Consider the following 7,133-nt stretch of genomic DNA (forward strand, 5'->3'; position numbering starts at 1 on the left):
GGGTGGCAGAGCCGGAGGAAGGAGTACCACAAGCCAGACTTCAGGGCATCTGTTATGCTCCCTCCGTCCGAAAATACTTGTCATCAAAATGGATAAAAATGGATATATCTAAAATTAAAATACATCTAGATACAACCCTTTTAATTCATTTTGATGACAAGTATTTTCGGACGGAGGGAGTAGATGCAAAGGACACAGTGGTTTTTCCTGGTCATAAGCAGGTCTGCAAACTAGCTCATAAAGTGCAAGTTCAAGCACTACAAGCTGAAGTAACAGAAGAACCTGAGTTAGTTTATATCATTGCAAACATGGAAGGACAAGACAACCAGGAGAACAACCCTGATAATCAGCAACTGCACATCTCACTCCAATATGCTACCCAAAGAGAGGAAACTACTAATGGCAAATACAGCTTTGCCTCAATGAATGCATAGCAACTTCATTAGCTGACAGTGCCAGTACCACAACATTTATCTCCCAACAATGACAAAAAAAGCTAACTGCAGTATTCAGACTGTTAAAACACTACGAGTTAACGTGGCAAACGGGAAAAATTATGGAGTGAATTTGATTTCTCAACACCCCTTATGTAATATTTTTGACGGTGACCCGTTATGTAATAATACAAGGAGGGGAATTTACTTGTGATTTCAGACTTGTTAATCTCATAGGCTATGGCATAATATTGTGGGCAGACTGGATGTATGTATACCCACGGTAGATGGTAATAATCATTGTCCAGTAATTTGCTATTTGGGGTGACTGTCATCATGTATTTTTGCCCACAAGACTTAATATTTTGGGTGGTATGTCTACGCCTCGTCCTCTGGCTTCAGCAAGATGGTCTGCATCTGTCAAAATATGATATTGCCTTGTGATCCCAAAAATGTAAATTTCGCAAACGTTGGTTTTGCTTCTTCATCACTGTCAGCATCCAGTCCGTGCAGTGAAATCAAATACCTATGTAATTGCGAAACATTCAGTAGTGTTTATACTCCATGTCCACATATTCTTATGCATATCAGATAGATTGTGTAAAATACCTTGGGAAAGGCTTTCCTCGGTGTACGTAGAACATTTGTATACACCTTCTTCCCTTTTTTGTTTCTTCCAGCAATGTTTACAACCCATGTACTACGTCTGTGGTTTTCATTTTTACTTTATAATACCGGTTCTGCAAATACATTCAGAGCCGTGAATGTATCACTTAATAATAAATGTAAATTTCCATTCACAAGAAAAGGTTTTCATATTAATACTTTATAATACCTTTTCGAAAAAAATTAATACTTTATAATAATGCAATACCATAGTATTGTTGGGATCTAGAGTTGATAAGGCTACAATTGTTGTGTCAGTCTCCTCGCGTCAATTTTGAGATGTACTATTGCGCAGCTCATTTGGTAAGGCAAAGCAGTACTTTGTTATTACAGTTATACTAAATAGCATAAAGATGCAAGATTAGGCACAAGATTTGTGATGTTGATGGTTTTGAGATGTAGTATTGCGTAGCTCATTTGGTAAGGCAAAGCAGTACTTTGTTGTTACAGTTATACTGAATAGCATAAAGATGCAAGATTAGGCACAAGATTTGTGATGTTGATGGTTATCTTCTACTCTAACTAGTAAAACGCCCGTGCGTTGCTACGTGCTATACTGTATATAAATGAATCAGACAAATTATTGATATTGAAGCTTATTTCTCTCTCATACACCAACCTCAAGGTCGACGGCAGGTTCCCGCGATCTAGTGTAGCATAAACATGGCCATATTGAAGGGCTATACTGTATATAATAAAGGGGTTTTGTTTTCACTAAATGTATGATACACTTTATGATACACTGTATGAAAAATATAACAATGCGACAGTCCAGGCTCCCACAAATCCAGACCATATTGGAGAGAAAAATTTCTAAACTATGAACTCTGTTATCTCCAACACGCATACTCAACATAAAAACTCCACCCCATGACACACCCTTATGTTTTCCTGTCGGACCCTCCCCTTCCGCTCGGTTTTCACCGTAGTGAGACATTTCTCGCTGGAGCCCTCTCCTTTAAAACGGGATGACGTCCACCTCACCTTCGCCATCGCGGCCTCTCTCCTTCACACCATACTTCCCCACGGAGGGATTGCATTTAGACGTCGAAAAAAATCGATGGCGAGGGAGTCATGGAGGAGGGGTAGAGAACGAACCGGTGAAAGCCAAAAAAACCTGTGTACAATGTTCGCTCCGCCTGGGTCATAGAGGAGTCCCTCTGGTAGAGGAGTTTGGGGAGAAGAGGACGGCGACGCGAGGACACGTTGGGAGGATCGCAAGGAAGGCACGCTGGTAGAGGAGATCAGGGAGAAGAGGACGGCAGCGCGAGGACGTCGGGATTATCACGAGGAGGGCAGGCGATGGGAGGATTGCGTTCACATACACGTTAATGGGCCAACCCAATGATGTGATGTGATGATGTCAAAGGTGGGCGAAAGATAGGAGTGGTGGGATGAGGTGGAGTGAGGCGAGACTACCAACTAAGACATTAGTAATAGAGATTACTGAGAGTTGGTATAACATACATAATCCTTATGGAAAATGTTAGGCTGAATCTTTGAGTAAGTGAATCTATCTTGTAAACTCCACTGTAGACCATGCATACACATTATTCTCCAGAAGAACTGGTGCAGATTATTTGAAGGAGCTTGATATCCCATAGACCATAGTCCTCGTGTAGTCTTGCATTGAAAGATATAGGCACAAGAAGAGAGGGTGGCGATCTTGGCGAAGACCTCGCAGACGCAGAGTCGTAGTACTGGCGCTCGTAGCCCTGGAACACCTCGCTGCTTATGATTACTCCTCTTGATCGCCTTTCATGGCATGTATTAAAGATAAATGGTAGCTAACCAGACCTGGTCGCTGCCACCGCCGAGAGGAGGTTGAGTAGTCAGCCGTTTGCGTATGTGAAAGATGCTATGTACGTCCTTGATCCATCGCCCGCCGTCCAGGATCGACCCCATGCACTTGAGACAATACTGGGCGCGCATCGAAGCAGACTTCATGGCCATGTCCCGGATCCACCGCCCCTGTCCTGCTTGACCCATCCACAGGAATTAACACCGGACGCACCGGCTCGTCGTCGATGCCGACGAGCTGTTTCATTGCGAGGTCAAGGGGGACCGCGGAAGGGCCGCACTGGTGCCTGTGCTACACGCTACTCGCTAGCGGCGTCAACTGGGAAGGGGCGGCTAGGGTTTGAACAGGGAGGAGACACGGCTTGCGTGGATTTTTTGTTGCGTGCGTGGTTACGACGGTTTTGCTGGTTCTTTCGCCGGATCGCATGGGGGTGGGACCACGTAATTAAGAAGAACGAATCACGTTTGGGGTGAAACGTACGCAGGGAAAACCAACAACGCACGGGAGGGAGGCTCGACGAAGTAAGACGGGAAACGGAACGCTGCGTTTCTTTTAGGTATTATTATTATTATTACTATTATTATTATTATTATTATTATTATTATTATTATTAGAGAATTAGAGATTAGAGATAGAGATTAGAGATTAAAGATTATTTGTTTCCTGAAAATCTATTATTTGTTTCCTAAAGCAAATTACATTAATGAGAGAGATCCGTTGATTTGGTTAAGTTAGGAAAGAATCTATTATTTGTTTGATAAATAAAATTGCATTAATGGGAGAGATCCGTTGATTTGGTTAAGGTAGGAAAGAATCTATTATTTGTTTCCTAAAGAAAATTGCATTAATGAGAGAGATCCGTTGATTTGGCTAAGGTAGGACAGAATCTATTATTTGTTTGCTAAAGCAAATTGCATTAATGAGAGAGATCCGTTGATTTGGCTAAGGTAGGAAAGAATCTATTATTTGTTTCCTAAAGCAAATTGCATTAACAAGAGAGATTTGTTGATTTGGCTAAGGTAGGAAAGTTAGATCCGTGATCTTTTGTCATTAGGAAAGTGTTGAAAATAAACCGTACTGGACTACCAACTCCTCCATTAGGTTTTTTTCACTGCTTAATTTTCGTAGGTTTTTTTCGCTGGATTGTCTTGGGTGTGATCGGAGGTTAGGCCCTGAAGTGCGTGGGGCGGGTGGGAGCTTCGGTACGCGGTTTTTTCGGTTCGTGACGGCTCAGTGTGAGGTGGGACGAGGTACCAAAAAAAACCATGGAAGATGGGACAAAAAAACCTGGAAGCGAGACTACCAACTGCTCCATTAGGAGTAGAGATGGAGCAGTTGGTAGTGTCTGTTCCACGGTTATTTTTCATCCCACCTTCCACCCTTCACCTAGTTTATTTTCCTCTCTCCTCCCCCCTCCCAGAGTCCCAGTTCCCCCAAAAAACCAACTAAAAGCACGTTAGTAGGGAGCGATGCCTCCACGTAGTTCCCTCGCACGCCAGAAAATCGAATGAAAAAACCCTATGAAAAAACCAACGAAAAAAGTTCCACAACTGGCACGCACGACCGAGCGAGGAGTGCCCTCGAGCGAGAACCCTGCCAGAGGACATCCCTTCGTCGCCGCCCAGGATCGAGGCCTCCCTGCGCTATCTGCGTTTGCCGCCGCCGATCCCTTGGCCGTCGTTGAACCCCTTGCTAGCACGCTTGCATTAAGGATCGAGGCCTCCAGAGTGCCCGTGATCCCTGCGCTATCTCCATTCGCCGCCACCGATCCCTTCGCCGTCGAACCCCTTGCCATCGCGGATCCCTTTGCAAACGCCGATCCCCTTCAGGAGCCGCCGCCCAACCTGCCGCCCCGCCCGCTGCTGCCTTCCGCTCTCTCCTTCCCACCAAACGAAACACCCAACCAGCCACCCGCCTGCCGCTTCCTTCCTCTCTTTCTCGATTCCCCCAAACCGATGGATGGGTTCCTGGTGGACCATCCTGTGTAGTCCGATGACTGCGTTGCCCGTGGACGGGTACCCCCAGATGCCGCGGCAAGGCTCGGGGCCTTGTATTTGGCAACCATGAGGAGGGACGCATAGATAGGATTTGGAAGGTCAGCCCTCACATCTTGATTTCATCTGAGTCGTTCCTTTCTAGCGTGGTACTGAGATGTGATGGGCCGTGTAAAGATGCCCTTTTAATCCATTTTCGTGTCGATTTCTAATTCGATTGCTGCTCAATGATACTGTCCTGTTATATGTTGCCATGATAGCTGATTAAATCTGCAAATTCTTTGCTCATAGGTCAGTGAGCATTTCAACTTCGCGCCGTTGACTACGATCTTGTCTTTCAACTACCTTCATAGGCTCCTCTCCGTCTACCCCCTTCATGTAAGTCTATCATCTCAGTAGCAACTAAAGCAACCCTGCTAAAATCCCATCAAGTATTTGGAATCATGAAGAAATTGGTTTCTCATGGCTTGCTTGTGTGACACAGCTCTTGGCAGTCGCTTACTTCTGTCTCGCTTGAAAGATGGAGGATACCTATGTGCCACTTCCCATGGACCTGCAGGTCGGTTAGTGATGCATCCATTCTCATGACAGACCTCCATATACATCGTCGAGAGGTTCTGTCTTTCAGTTTTGTCTCAAATAATCAACGGTTTTTGCTTGTCACACGATTGAGGCTAAGTCTGTGTTTGAGGCAAGGATAAGGAAAATGATGGTGCTTTTGGTGCTCAGCACCTTGAAATAGAGGATGCAAGCTGTTACTGCTTGCTCATTTATTGTCTACTTCCTTTGCAAATTCAATGATCATGACACACCCTCCATGCTCGCATTCTCCCGTCGAACCTCATCCTAAGCACAACTAAGTGTGAAAGTTAAATCGGATCCCCCTTTTTAGTATTCATCGACCAATGTGTTAAATCATATCTCACTTTTAGTATCCATGGATCAATGTGTAGATTTTGGCGGCCATCAATTATTAAAGTTTCATAATTTCAATTTCAAGAGCTGACTTTTTGGTGTTTAGACCTTCAGAGATTGCTGGAAGTGTTGCACTTGCTTCATTTGGACTTCAGTGGTCGAAAGGGCTACGCCTAATTGCAAGTATATAAACAAGCTAGTAATCATCTCTGTGTTATCGTTAACTGAACCATTTGTCTGCCATCACATGGTAACCTTTAAATGCAATGGTGTCTTCTAGGAGCGAGTGTTAAGATGCTAGGATGGAGCCATGGAGGTAACTCACTAAATGAGCGGATAAGGTTATATGCTACCATTATAGCTGATTCAATCTGCAAATTCTTTGCTCATAGGTCAGTGAGCATTTAAATTTCGCGCCGTTGACTGCGATCTTGTCTGTCAACTACGTTCCTAGGTTCCTCTCCGTCTATCGCCTTCATGTAAGTCTACCATCTCAATAGCAACTAAAGCAACCTTGCTAAAATCCCATAAAGTTGTTGGAATCATGGAGAAATTGGTTTCTCATGGCTTGCTTGTGTGACACAACTCTTGGCAGTCGCTTACTCCTGTCTCGCTTGAAAGATGGAGGAGACCTATGTGCCACTCCCCGTGGACCTGCAGGTCAGTGAGTGATGCATCGATTCTCATGATAGACCTCCGTATACATCGTTGAGAGGTTCTGTCTTTTAGTTTTGTCTCAAATAATCAACGGTTTCTGCTTGACATGCTATTGAGGCAATGTCTGCGTTTGAGGCTAGGACAATAAAAATGATGGAGCTTTTGGTGCTTAGCACCTTGAAATGGAGGATGCAAGCTATTACTGCTTGCTCGTTTATTGGCTACTTCCTTTGCAAATTCAATGATCATGACACACCCTCCATGCTCGCATTCTCCCATCGAACCTTGTCCTGAGCATAGCTAAGTGTGAAAATTAAATCAGATCCTCCTTTTTAGTATTCATTGACCAATGTGTTAAATCATATCTCACTTTTAGTATCCATGGATCAATGTGTAGATTTTGGCGCCCATAAATTATTAAAGTTTCAGAATTTTGATTGCAGGAGCTAACTTTTTGGTGTTTAGACCTTCAGAGATTGCTGGAAGTGTTGCACTTGCTTCATTTGGACTTCAGTGGTCAAAAGGGATACAACTAATTGCAAGTATATAAACAAGGTAGTGATCAGCTCTGAGTTATCGTTAACTAAACCATTTGCCCGCCATCACATGGTAACCTTTAAATGCAATGGTGTCTTCTAGGAGCGAGTGTTAAGATGCTACGATGGA

At 44.0% G+C, this 7,133-nt stretch overlaps 1 pseudogene; it reads left to right on the forward strand.

Moving 5' to 3' along the window:
* Positions 1-4,893: 4,893 nt before the first annotated feature.
* Positions 4,894-7,106, forward strand: LOC123042596 (uncharacterized; annotated as a pseudogene).
* The last annotated feature ends 27 nt before the right edge of the window (positions 7,107-7,133 follow it).

The sequence above is a fragment of the Triticum aestivum genome, chromosome 1A, assembly GCF_018294505.1.
Source record: "Triticum aestivum cultivar Chinese Spring chromosome 1A, IWGSC CS RefSeq v2.1, whole genome shotgun sequence".
Taxonomy (NCBI): Eukaryota; Viridiplantae; Streptophyta; class Magnoliopsida; order Poales; family Poaceae; genus Triticum; species Triticum aestivum.